The sequence below is a fragment of the Oncorhynchus clarkii genome, chromosome 23 (genome assembly GCF_045791955.1).
Source record: "Oncorhynchus clarkii lewisi isolate Uvic-CL-2024 chromosome 23, UVic_Ocla_1.0, whole genome shotgun sequence".
Lineage (NCBI taxonomy): Eukaryota > Metazoa > Chordata > Actinopteri > Salmoniformes > Salmonidae > Oncorhynchus > Oncorhynchus clarkii.
In genome coordinates this window covers 40,019,004-40,033,361 of record NC_092169.1, presented here as the reverse complement: position 1 = coordinate 40,033,361, position 14,358 = coordinate 40,019,004, and the positions used below count along the sequence as shown (strand labels likewise).

At 46.3% G+C, this 14,358-nt stretch overlaps 1 protein-coding gene and 1 pseudogene across 1 annotated transcript in view; one reads left to right on the top strand and one right to left on the bottom strand.

Annotated features, from left to right (window-relative positions):
- Nucleotides 1–14,358, bottom strand: part of LOC139381674 (monocarboxylate transporter 4-like) — a 98,764-nt gene that overhangs the window by 33,366 nt on the left and 51,040 nt on the right. The gene's annotated exons all lie outside the window — the stretch shown is intronic.
- LOC139381290 (coiled-coil domain-containing protein 57-like) overlaps nucleotides 1–14,358 on the top strand; it is a 49,508-nt pseudogene that overhangs the window by 3,315 nt on the left and 31,835 nt on the right.

Sequence of the window (14,358 nt, the reverse complement as noted above, 5' to 3'; positions counted from 1 at the left end):
TAATTATTCTCCACCTCACGGTTCAGCTGCTAGAGATTTGAGCTGTAAATGCATAAGGCCTATATTTTAAAAGTGAATATAAAGGAAGAGGAGTTTAGGCCTAACCCTAGAGAGACCGAGAGGAAGATAGAGATATGTCGGCGACATGTTCAACACCGACATGCATTTCTTTATACTTGTCACATAGGCCTATAGGCATACTGAATGAGGATAATTTGATCATTTTCTATCAGAATTATTTTCTTAATGATAAGCATTATATTGTTAGATTTACTCTGGTAGGCCTAAAACATTCTTCCTCACCTAAAGTTGCTTAACTTTATTAGAGTAATATCAAAAGTATCGTTTAAAGAGAAAATACCAACATATTGTGGCATCTCGCCCTCTTTGGTTTTTCCTTTTCACCGTGTGAGTGCGATTAGCCCTATAGTAGGGCATTACATTACATTTGGAACTTAATTTGGGCAAAGAAAATGGCTTAACAGAATGAAACAAAACACTTGTTGCATCTTTAATGAATTGGTTTAAACCTTCAAAGGTTTTGAACAGACTTATATTGCTGCAATTACCAACAAAGACGAGTGCCTACCGTAGGCCTACCCAACAAATGACAGCAATAGGCTAATGCTATTTATTTTATAATAGGCTTACTTTTAACTTATCTAAAATTAATCACAGAGCACAAAATTAAAAAGAGAGTTCGGACTTAATTTAGCCAAAGAAAATGTCTCAAAAACATGAAACAAAACACTTTTTGCATATTTAAATAACTGGTATAAATAGGCCTACAATAATAATAATGATAAAATAAATGCTAATAAATATGAAAATAAAACAATAAAAGTAAACAAATTGTATCAAACTTGAATAGCGAGTTGTACACATTTGGCCACTACAGTATAAAAACTTGTCCAAGGACATTCCCCTTTTCGGCTTCTTTTCACTCTGTCTCCTCAAACGTTCGTTTTACAATAATACAGTGAAAATATAAAACACAGCCTGCAAATTGTAACACAACAATGCCAAATAGATTCAGGACTCACCTCCAGGATGCTAAATGTACTCTTGATGAAAGGAGGTGAACATTTTAGTGTAGTTTCGGTACAACAACTAACCTGTGTTTTATTGTGTTGTGAAGGCTTCGTATGGAGCTAGAGACCATGCGTAGTGGCACGTACATCACTCAGGTCTCTAAGGAGACGGTTGTCAAGGACACAGAGCTGCTGGCCCTTCAGGAGAGAGAGAGCAAACTACGGCCCGAACTGGATCGGAGCAGGGGGGAGATGGAGAGGTCTGCTTGTGTGGGTGTGTGCGTACGACATGCGTTTGTGTTAAAACCATAAGCAGTGTGTGCTTGTCCTAGCTTTAAAGGGTAATTTATCAACTTCATATTCATCATCTTCAACATATGTGAACATGGCTCATTTCTATGTTTTCTAGTAAAGAAGATAGATGAAGATGCACTGCATGGCCAAAAGTATGTGGACACCCCTTCAAATTAGTGGATTCAGCTATTTCAGCCTCACCCGTTGCTGGCAGGTGTATAAAATCGAGCACACATCATTGCCATCCCCACAGACAAACATTGGTAGTAGAATGGCCCGTAGTGACGTGCTTATTGACTTCCAACGTGGCACCGTCATCAGATGCCACCTTTCCAACAAGATTTCTGCCCTGCTAGAGCTGCCCCGGTCAACTGTAAGTGCTGTTACTGTGAAGTGGAAACATCTAGGAGCAACAACGGCTCAGCCACAAAGTGCAAGGCCACACAAGCTCACAGTACGGGACCAGCGAGTGCTGAAGCGCGTAGCGCATATAATATGTTATATGTTCTCAGTTGCAACACTCACTACCGAGTTCCATGCTGCCTCTGGAAGCAACTTCAGCACAAGAACTGTTCGGTTGGGAGCTTCATGAAATGGGTTTCCATGACCGAGCAGCAGCAAACTGCCTAAGATCACCATGCGCAATTCCAAGTTCGCCGTCATTGGAATCTGGAGCACTTTATACTCGTTCTCTGTAGTGATGAATCACGCTTCACCATCTGGCAGTCTGACGGACGATTCTGGGTTTGGGGGTTGCCAGGAGAAAGCAACCTGCCCAAATGCATAGTGCCAACTGTAAAGTTTAGGGTAGGAGGAATACAGTGCCTTGCAAAAGTATTCACCCCCTTGGCATTTTTCCTATTTTGATGTATTACAACCTGTAATTTAAATAGATTTTTATTTGGATTTCATATAATGGACATACACAAAATAGGTGAAGTGAAATGAAAAAAATTCTAAAAAATAAGAAACAGAAAAGCGTGGGTGCGTATGTATTTGCTATGAAGCCCCTAAATACGATCTGGTGCAACCATTTACCTTCAGAAGTCACATAATTAGTTAAATAAAGTCCACCTGTGTGCAGTCTAAGTATCACATGATCTGTCACATGATCTCAGTATATATATACACCTGTTCTGAATGGCCCTAGAGTCTGCAACAACACTAAGCAAGGGGCACCACTAAGCAAGCTGTCACGCCCTGACCTGAGATATCTCTGTTTTCTTTTTTTCTTTTGGATAGGTCAGGGTGTGACTAGGGTGGGTACGCTAGTTTTTGTATTGTCTTGGGTTTTCTGTATGCCTAGGGTTTTTGTAGGTCTAGGTGATTTGTATGTCTATGGTGGCCTGATATGGTTCCCAATCAGAGGCAGAAGTTTATCGTTGTCTCTGATTGGGGATCATATTTAGGTAGCCATTTCCCTTTGGTGTTTGTGGGATCTTGTCTATGTGTAGTTGCCTCGTTTGTATAGCTTCACATTTCGTTTTGTTATTTTGTTAGTTTGTTCAGTGTTCATTCTTTAAATAAATAAGAATGTACGCATACCACGCTGCGCCTTGGTCCGATCCTTATAACGAACGTGACAGAAGATCCCACCACAAAAAGACCAAGCAGCGTGTTCAAGAGGAGTGGACATCCTGGGCCCGGGAGAAAGATGAGTGGACGACATCCTGGACCTGGAAGGAGGTAATGGCAGGGGACAAGACCCTGCCATTTAAGCAGGTGGAGATAGCGCAGGAGGAACGGCGACGATACGAGGGGACACGGCTAGCACGGAAGCCAGAGAGGCAGCTCCAAAAAAATGGGGGGCACACGGGTAGATTGGCAGAGTCAGGGGTTAGACCTGAGCCAACTCCCCATGCTTACCGTGGGGAGCGTGTGACTGGTCAGACACTGTGTTAGTGATTCGCACGGTGTCTCCAACTCGCATTCATAGCCCGGTGCGCTCTATTCCAGCTCCTCGCATTTGCCGGGCTAGAATGGGCATCCAGCCAGGACGGATGGTGCTGGCTCAGCGCTCCTGGTCTCCAGTACACCTCCTTGGACCAGGATATCCTGCGCCGGCTCTGCGCACTGTGTCTCCGGTGCGTCTGCACAGCCCAATGCGTCCTGTGCCTGCTCCTCGCACTCGCTCTGAGGTGCGTGTCTTCAGCCCGGTGCCACCTGTACCGGTCCCACGCACCAGGCCTCCAGTGCGCCCACAGAGTCCAGTACGTCCTGTGCCTCCTCCCCGCACTCGCCCTGAGGTGCGTGTCTTCAGCCCGGTGCCACCTGTACCGGTCCCACGCACCAGGCCTCCAGTGCGCCTCCACAGTCCAGTACATTCTGTGCCTGCTCCCCGCACTCGCCCTGAGATGCGTGTCTTCAGCCCGGTAACACCAGTGCAGGCACCAAGCATCAGGTCTCCAGTGCGCCTCCACAGTCCAGCGCTTCCAGCGACAGTTCCCAGTCCAGAGCTTCCGGCGACAGTTTCCAGTCCAGAGCTTCCGGTAACGGGCCACAGTCCGGAACCTCCAACGATGGGCCACAGTCCGGAACTTCCAACGACGGGCCACAGTCCAGAACCTCCACCGACGGTCCACAGTCCGGGGTCTCCACCGATGGTCCACAATCCGGGGTCTCCACCGACAGTCCCCAGTCCGGGGTCTCCAGCGACGGTCCCCGGTCCGGGGTCTCCAGCGATGATCCGCAGTCCAGAGCCTCCGGCAATGATCCACGGTCCGGTTCTACAAAGGCGGAGGGATCAGCGTAAAGAGGGGGGGCTGCGTCCAGAACCGGAGCCGCCACCGAGGGTAGATGCCCACCCGGGCCCTCCCCTATAGGTTCAGGTTTATGGCTGGGAGTCTGCACCTTTGGGGAGGGGGTACTGTCGCGCCCTGACCTGAGATATCTCTGTTTTCTTTATATTTTGGTTAGGTCAGGGTGTGACTAGGGTGGGTACGCTAGTTTTTGTATTGTCTAGGGTTTTTTGTATGTCTAGGGTTTTTGTAGGTCTAGGTGATTTGTATGACTATGGTGGCCTGATATGGTTCCCAATCAAAGGGAACGTGACACAAGCAGCATGAACGTGACACAAGCAGCACCATGAAGACTTAGGTAGCGCCCCAAATAGGTCACGGATAAAGTTGTGGAGAAGTACAGATCAGGGTTGGGTTATGAAAAATATCAGAAACTTTGAACATCCCACGGAGCACCATTAAATCCTTTATTAAAAAATTGAAAGAATACTGCTAAAGCAACACTCGAGTGGTTTAAGGGGAAACATTTAAATGTCTTGGAATGGCCTAGTCAAATCCCAGACCTCAATCCAATTGAAAATCTGTGGTATGACTTAAAGATTGCTGTACACCAGTGGAAGTCATCCAACTTGAAGGGACTGGAGCAGTTTTGCCTTGAAGACTACAGCTAGTCTGGTTCATACACCTATAGACACCTAACTAGATCACAACTTGCTGGGTCTGACACTAATTACGTTGGTAACCAGTTTATAATAGCAATAAGGCACCTTGCGGGTTTGTGGTACATGGCCACTATACCAAGGCTAAGATCTGTATCCAGGCACATTGCGTTGTGCGTAAGAACAACACTCAGCTGTGGTGTATTGGCCATATACCACATCCCCTTGTGCCTTATTGCATAATTATAGTGACAATAAAGCTGAATTCAATCAGTTGATTAGTGATACACCAATTTTCCTGTTGTCCTTAGACTAGTGCAGAGCTGAGAGAGAAGGAGATAGAACTACAGGACATGGTTACGGCACACTGTTACCATGGAGAGAGACCAGACCCTGGGTCGGCCACTCAGAGAACAGTTGAGAGACCAGCTAAAACATGGGAGGGATGTCGTCCAATCATGTTAGAGCTTTAACTACTTGTCACAGAGTGAAAGGTGATAGTGATGGGTTACAGTAACATGACAGGCCTGTTATGAGAGAGAGAGAGAGAAGATGTCAAGGGACAGTCGTAGCCAGATGTCCTACTGTGCATCTATTTCTGTGTGTAAGAGACATGTTCAGTATTACTAACCCCTTCACCCCAGAAACCAGTGTTGTTACAACAGTTATTCTAGAAAGCAGCAGGAGTCCTCCACTTGTAGTGGAAGTTGGAGTAGGGTGTTAGAGTAGCATACTGTGGGGGACTATAGTGTTGGAGAGGGGGAGGGTAAGAAGGAATGGCTGTGACTGACATTACCCCAGGACCCCTAAAGCTTACTACAAGCTCTACGAAGACGAAAGATTCGGAGTGTTGCGAAGTCATTTTCCGGCACAAATAATATGTAATACGCTCCGGCATTCGCCATACTTTTCTGTTGCCTGAAAATGTAGACACGCCATATCATTCCTTCCACAGCCGTGGGGGCAGTGTTGTCTCTTGGTTCCTCTGTCTGATCTTTAGGCTATTCATCAAAGTAGCCTTTTTTGCACTGATAACCAGGCTGCCAGCTAGCTACTATTAGCAAGTGACTCTTCCTTGTTTTCACAAAATGAAAAGACTTGTAGTAACCTTAACCCTCGAGTGATGTTACCACAGATATTCTGAAGAACAGCAGGAGCCCCAAACGTGTCCTGGATAGTGAGAGAAGGGGAGTAGGGTGATAGGCAGAAGCATGGGGAGGAGGAGGGGAGTTTGGGTGTGAGAGCTGGATTTTTTTGAGGGACCTTAGCTAGGGCATGACTGAAACATTATCCCCTCGCCCCTGTATCCAGGCTGGCCATTCATCTTGAGCATGTAAAGGTCTTTAAATAGTTCAACCAGTGATGCTGCAGCCCACTGACAGATCGGCATGTACCCTCTCTCTCACACATTCTGACTGATCTTATACCACGCCAACAGACTACAGCCACCCTTACTCTTTCACATTTGTTCTTTTTTAATCTTTATTTTAAATAGGCAAGTCAGTTAAGAACAAATTCTTATTTACAATGACGGCCTAGGAACAATGGGTTAACTGCCTTGTTCAGGGGCAGAATGACAGATTTTTACCTTGTAAGCTCGGTATTCGATCTAGCAACCTTTCGGTTACTGGCCCAATGCTCTAACCGCTAGGCTACCTGCCGCACCCGAGCTAACAGACAACAGCCAGGACAAAGTGACAGACTGGAAGGGAATGGGGGGATTATGACAGAGACAGGAGAGGCTGTTGCCAAGTGAGGAGAGGTAGCCTTTAAATGCCCCTCGGCTCCTGTTAACCTCTACGGGATCGGCGACCCCCCCTCCCACTGGACGGTTCAGCTAACGTGCGCTAATGTGATTAGCATGAGGTTGTAAGTAACAACAAAATTTCCCAGGAGATAGACATATCTGATATGGGCAGAAAGCTTAAATTCTTGTCAATCTAACTGCACTGTCCAATTTACAGTAGCTATTACAGTGAAAGAATACCATGCTATGCTATCAATAAACCAATTAGGCACATCTGGGCAGACTTGATACAACACTTTGAACAGAAATGCAGTGGTTTATTAGATCAGTCTTAAACTTTGCACATACACTGCTGCCCTCTAAATTGCGCCTAAACTGGAATAAAATATTGTGGCTTTACTCTTCCATTTCAAAGATGATGGAACATTTTTTTTGTTTGTAAAATGCATGTTTTTTTCTTTGTATTATCTTTAATCAGATCTAATGTGTTAAATTCTCCTACATTCATTTCACATTTTCACAAACTTCCAATTGTTCCCTTTCAAATGTATCAAGAATATGCATGTCCTTGCTTCAGGTCCTGAGCTACAGGCAGTTAGATTTGGGTATGTCATTTTAGGCGAAAATTGGAAAAAAAAAGTGTCCGATCCTTAAGAGGGTTTAACACCACCTCTATTGCCACAGCATGTGGCTGTTAACACCACCTTTATTACCACAGCATGTGACTGTTAACACCACCTTTATTACCACAGCATGTGGCTGTTGACACCACCTCTATTACCACAGCATGTGGCTGTTAACACCACCTTTATTACCACAGCATGTGACTGTTGAAACCACCTCTATTACCACAGCATGTGGCTGTTGACACCACCTCTATTACCACAGCATGTGGCTGTTGACACCACCTCTATTACCACAGCATGTGGCTGTTGACACCACCTCTATTACCACAGCATGTGGCTGTTGACACCACCTCTATTACCACAGCATGTGGCTGTTGACACCACCTCTATTACCACAGCATGTGGCTGTTGACACCACCTCTATTACCACAGCATGTGGCTGTTGACACCACCTCTATTACCACAGCATGTGGCTGTTGATACCGGACTCTATTCGATTTATCACTAATGTTATACAGTTTATATGGGTGTATACACCACTTTTCCTCCGACTCCTGACTCCTGGCCTGGTGCTACTGAGCTTCCTGGTCTGAAGTTCTCAACCTTAATCTGATACTAGACCCTCTTAGCTCTCATCTCATCCTATTCTTCCTCTTCTTCAAAAGGGCCCAATTTCAGGGTGCTCTCCACAAGAAGTACCCTACTTTTGACCTCAAAAAATGAAGTTTCACTGATTTCTTTCATTCAGTAGTTTCACTATTCTATCAGTCAATACTTTCACTGTTCTCCATTCAACAGTTTATTATTCATTTTTTCAATAGTTCTACTGTTCTGTTTTCCATTCTTCGTTGAAGCTACTTGGCTCGACTTTCGGAATGGCGAATGTGTCACGTTCTGACCATCGTTCGTGTGTGTTTTCCTTGTTTTAGTGTTGGTCAGGACGTGAACTGGGTGGGCATTCTAAGTTGGATGTCTTGTTTGTCTATTTCTATGTCTGGCCTGATATGGTTCTCAATCAGAGGCAGGTGTTAGTCATTGTCTCTGATTGGGAACCATATTTAGGTAGCCTGGGTTTCACTGTGTGTTTGTGGGTGATTGTCCTTAGTGTCCTGATGTCATTGTTTCTGTGTTAGGTTACACAAGTATAGGCTGTTTCGGTTTTCGTTAAGTTTATTGTTTTGGTAGTGTTTGTGTTTAGTGTGAAGCGCTGCATTTTGGTCCGACTCTCCTTCTCATACGGAAAACCGTTACAGAATCACCCACCACAAAAGGACCAAGCAGCGTGTCAACAGGCAGGAGCAGCGCGAGTAAATGCGCAATAAGGATTTCTGGACATGGGAGGAAATCCTCGACGGGAGAGGACCCTGGGCTAAACCAGGGGAGTGTAGCCGCCCAAAGGTGCAGCAGGAGAAGAGGCAACAGGAGCAGCCCAAAGAGGAGGTATGGACATGGGAGGACGAATTAGAAGGAAGAGGACCCTGGGCTCAGCCAGGAGAATATCGCCGCCCCAAAGAAGAACTGGAGGCGGCGAAAGCGGAGAGGCGCTGGTATGAGGAGGCAGCACGGCGACACGGATGGAAGCCTGAGAGCCAGCCCCAAAAATTTATTGGGGGGGGGCTAACAGGGAGTATGGCTACGCCAGGTAGGAGACCTGAGCAAACTCCCTGTGCTTACTGGGGGGCTAGAGAGACCGGACAGGCACCGTGTGCACGGTGTCTCCAGTGCGGGTTCATAGCCCGGTGCGGTATATTCCAGCTCCGGGTGTCGGCCGGGCTAGATTGAGCGTCGAGCCTAATGCCATGAAGCCGGCTCTACGCAGCTGGTCCCCAGTGCGTCTCATTGGGCCGGCTTACATGGCACCAGCCTTGCGCTCGGTGTCTCCGGTTCGCCTGCATAGCCCAGTGCGGGCTATTCCACCTCGCCGCACTGGCAGGGCGACCGTGAGCATTCAACCAGGTAAGGTTGGGCAGGCTCGGTGCTCAAGAGCTCCAGTACGCCTGCACGGTCCGGTCTTTCCAGTACCACCTCCACACCCCAGCCCTCCGGTAGCAGCTCCCCGCACCAGGCTTCCTGTGCGTGTCCTCGGCCCAGTACCACCAGTGCCAGCACCACGCATCAGGCCTACAGTGCGCCTCGCCTGTCCAGCGCTGTCGGAGCCCTCCTCCTCTCCAGCGCTGTCGGAGTCTCCCGCCTGTTTAGCGCTGTTAGAGCCTTCCTTCTCTACAGCGCTGCCGGAGTTTCCCGCCTGTTCAGAACTGCCAGTCTTTTTTTTTTTTTTTTTTTTTTTTTTTTTTACCTTTATTTAACCAGGCAAGTCAGTTAAGAACAAATTCTTATTTTCAATGACGGCCTGGGAACAGTGGGTTAACTGCCTGTTCAGGGGCAGAACGACAGATTTGTACCTTGTCAGCTCGGGGGTTTGAACTCGCAACCTTCCGGTTACTAGTCCAACGCTCTAACCACTAGGCTAAGCTGCCAGTCTGCAAGGAGCTGCCAGTCTGCAAGGAGCCGCCAGAGCTGCCTGTCTGCAGGATGCCGCCAAAGCTGCCAGTCTGCATAGAGCTGCCAGTTTGCAAGGAGCTGCCAGTCTGCATAGAGCTGCCAGTCTGCAAGAAGCTGCCAGTCTGCAAGGAGCTGCCAGTCTGCAAGGAGCTGCCAGTCTGCATAGAGCTGCCAGTCTGCAAGGAGCTGCCAGTCTGCAAGGAGCCGCCAGAGCTGCCTGTCTGCAGGATGCCGCCAAAGCTGCCAGTCTGCAAGGAGCCGCCAGAGCTGCCAGTCTGCAAGGAGCCGCCAGAGCTGCCAGTTAGCATGGAGCAGCCAGGGCCGCCAGTCAGTATGGAGCAGCCAGTGCCGCCAGTCAGCATGGAGCAGCCAGGGCCGCCAGTCAGCATGGAGCAGCCAGGGCCGCCAGTCAGCATGGAGCAGCCAGAGCAGCCAGTCAGCATGGAGCAGCCAGTCAGCATGGAGCAGCCAGAGCAGCCAGTCAGCATGGAGCAGCCAGAGCTGCCAGTCAGCATGGAGCAGCCAGTCAGCATGGAGCAGCCAGAGCTGCCAGTCAGCATGGAGCAGCCAGTCAGCATGGAGCAGCCAGAGCTGCCAGTCATCATGGAGCAGCCAGTCAGCATGGAGCAGCCAGAGCTGCCAGTCGACCGGACTCTTCCAGATCTGCCAGTCGACCAGACTCTTCCAGATCTGCCAGTCGACCAGACTCTTCCAGATCTGCCAGTCGACCAGACTCTTCCAGATCTGCCAGTCGACCAGACTCTTCCAGATCTGCCAGTCGACCAGACTCTTCCAGATCTGCCAGTCGACCAGACTCTTCCAGATCTGCCAGTCGACCAGACTCTTCCAGATCCGCCAGTCGATCAGACTCTTCCAGATCCGCCAGTCGACCAGACTCTTCCAGATCCGCCAGTCGACCAGACTCTTCCGGATCCGCCAGTCGACCAGACTCTTCCGGATCCGCCAGTCAGCCAGGATCTTCCGGATCCGCCAGTCAGCCAGGATCTTCCAGAACCGCCAGCCAGCCAGGATCTGCCGGATCCAACCACCTGCCTGAGCTTCCTCTCAGTGCTGAGCTTCCTCTCAGTGCTGAGCTACCCATCAGTCCCGAGCTACCTCTGTCCCGAGCTGTCCTTCTGTTCCGAGCTTCCCCTCTGTCCCGAGCTGTCTCTTAGGAGGGTCACCTATCTAGGGACGCTAAGGAGGTGGACAAAGACTATTATGGAGTGGGGTCCACGTCCAGCGCCAGAGCCGCCACCGCGGACAGATGCCCACCCACACCCTCCCCTATAGGTTTAAGTTGTGCGTCCGGAGTCCGCACCTTGGAGGGGGGGTACTGTCACGTTCTAACCATCGTTCGTGTGTGTTTTCCTTGTTTTAGTGTTGGTCAGGACGTGAACTGGGTGGGCATTCTATGTTTGATGTCTTGTTTGTCTATTTCTATGTCTGGCCTGATATGGTTCTCAATCAGAGGCAGGTGTTTGTCTCTGATTGGGAACCATATTTAGGTAGCCTGGGTTTCACTGTGTGTTTGTGGGTGATTGTCCTTAGTGTCCTGATGTCATTGTTTCTGTGTTAGGTTACACAAGTATAGGCTGTTTCGGTTTTCGTTAAGTTTATTGTTTTGGTAGTGTTTGTGTTTAGTGTGTTTCTTCATTAAACATGGATTGCAATAGACACGCTGCATTTTGGTCCGACTCTCCTTCTCATACGGAAAACCGTTACAGAATGACTGAAAGGGACCAGGGCTCCACGCTGACCTTATTTACAAGGAGCATGTTGGAGCAAGTATAAAAATGTAGGTGCACACAAAGAAATTTAGGAGTACAATGAAAAATATATGAGGTAATAAAGTTAGAATCATAAATTTTTCTAGGCGCACTGGTGCTCCTAAATTAACATTCTTGGTTGCACAGCAAAATATTTAGGCACATATGCAAGTAAAATGGTGGCACTGTAGAGCCCTGCAGGATGTGGGGAGAAGCAAATATGCTATTAAATAATAATTTTACTGCACATTACAGATTCACTAAGTAAAAGGTAGATACTAAATGATGTCTGGTAAACATAAAGAACCGGGCACTTTAACAGTCAACACCCCGCAAAACTATGGCGGCAGTGACTAGCCTCAACCAAGACCACTTGGAGGAGAACTGTGCTGCCCTCTCAGCTGAGATGGCAACCTGGCTAACAATGTCCCTCCCACCCATGTAATCATCCCTGGATGTGGTCCAACTGACAATAGAGTTACTTGGCTTTCTTCAATCCCCAGATTCCACTCTTGATTCTCAATATATTCCATTTAGCTGACGCTTTTATCCCCAAAGTTAATTCTCCCATTCCACACGCACGTGCGTGCACACACACACACACACACACACACACTTCAGTGTTCTCTCCCCTTCTGATGCCCTTCTGTTTCTAGAGAGGGGCTCTGATCCCGTCCACAGACTTTTTTAAGTGGTGCCCTTTCCTTCAGCATCCCAAGTGGTCTGATGCCCTTTCATATTGGCTGACCAACATGCCTGTCCCTGTTGCCTCTATGGCACTTACCCTGCACCCTCAGCAAGACTTTAATGCCAAAACATGTTGGGTTTGAACTTGAACTTTCATTTTGTTCCCAAGAGTGGCTATCCTTCGTCGGCCTATGGGACCTAGATATCAAAGGGTATTTGTCACATGCTTCGTAAACAACAGGTGTACACTAACAGTGAAATGCTGACTTACGGCTCCTTGACCAACAATGCAGAGTTAAAGATAAAGATATGTATATAGAAGTAGTGGCGCGAGGAATAAATACACAGTTAATAACAATAATGACTAAAAATAACATGGTTATATCTTGATTAGACAATTATTCAACCCCGAATACTATGTAGAAACATATTTGGCAGCGATTTAAAACTTCTTATGGATCAAATCACGTTAACGGGGTCGATTTGACAACATCCGGTGAAATGTCAGAGCGCCAAATTCAAATTAAAATATTCTAAATATTTAACTTTCATACAATCACAAGTGCAATACACCAAAATAAAGCTTAACTTCTTGTTAATTCAGCCATCATGTCAGATTTCAAAAAGGCTTTACGGCGAAAGCAAACCATGCTATTATCTGAGGACCGCACCCAATCAAACAAACACATGACAATCATATTTCAACTCGCCAGGCGCGTCACAAAACTCAGAAATAACAATATAATTCATGCCTTACCTTTAAAGATCTTCTTCTGTTGGCACTCCAATATGTCCCATAAACATCACAAATGGTCCTTTTGTTTGATTTATTCCGTCGTTATATCCCCAAAATGTCCATTTATTTGGCACGTTTGATTCAGGAAAACACCGTTCCAAATCGCCCAACATGACTACAAATTATCTAATAAATTACCTGTAATCTTGGTCCAAACATTTCAAACAACTTTCCTAATCCAACTTTAGGTATTTTAAAACGTAAATAATCAATCAAATTTAAGACGGGATAAACTGTGTTCAATAGCCGATAAAATGAAAGTGTAGCGAGCGCCAGGTCGTGATACCCAAACAAAAGATTCCACTTGGCTCGACTCCCAGAAAGGAAAGGGCTAATTCTTCATTACTCAAAGGAAAAACATCAACCAATTTCTAAAGACTGTTGACATCTAGTGGAAGCCATAGGAACTGAAAGCATATTTCTATTAAAACGGGCTTGCCATAGAAAACTAATGGAAAACAGCTTGACCTCAAAAGAAAATTCCCTGGATGGATTGTGCTCGGGGTTTCGCCTGCCAAATAATAATAATAATATTATTAATAATAATAATATGCATATCCTAGCTTCCGGGCCTGAGTAGCAGGCAGTTTACTTTGGTCACGCTTTTCATCCGGACGTGAAAATACTGCCCCCTATCCTAGAGAGGTTTTAAAGCTGTGAGTCTTTCTGGGTTAGTCTCTAATAGCTTTGCAAACCTGGATTGTACAATATTTGCCCATTATTCTTTAAAATATTATTCAAGCGAGTTGGTTGTTGATCATTGCTAGACAGCCATTTTCAAGTCTTGTTCTAGGTTCTAGGTTATTTTCCTGCTGAAATATTGTATTTTCAGCTGTTTGAAGCTGGTGTACAAAACCGAAAGTAAAAGAGGCAAGAATGTCACTTAAGAACAGGAAGCATAGAAATTGCGCACATAGAACAGATATACCGCTTCTTAGACTTGCTTTCAACGCTAATGACAGATCTACAATTTACCCTTCTATATGAACTTGGTCGGGTCGGCCAAAAAGTTACATATTGCAGATTTAAATGGTTGAGCATTTTGCCATGTCCTTTTGGTCTGTTTTGCCCTGTAGTTGCTGACCGTTTGGAAGCTTTTTTTAAAGACCTCTGTACGTGTAGATGATATAAAACACCAAATATTCATTAATATGCTGTAATGTGTAGACACTTAACCTATTAGCCCGCCTGCTTGCACCAATGGCTTGTAATTACAATAAAATCATGCGAAATACAAACCCCTCCCCTCAATTAATTTCATTAATCCATTCATCCATTACACTCATCCATTACATTCATTCATCCATTACATTCATTTATTCATCCATTCGTCCATTCCATTCATCCATTACACTCATCCATTACATTCATTCATCCATTACATTCATTTATTCATCCATTCGTCCATTCCATTCATCCATTATATTCATTCATTCATCGATTACATTCATCCATTACATTCATCCATTTCATTCATTCATCCATTACACTCATCCATTACATTCATTC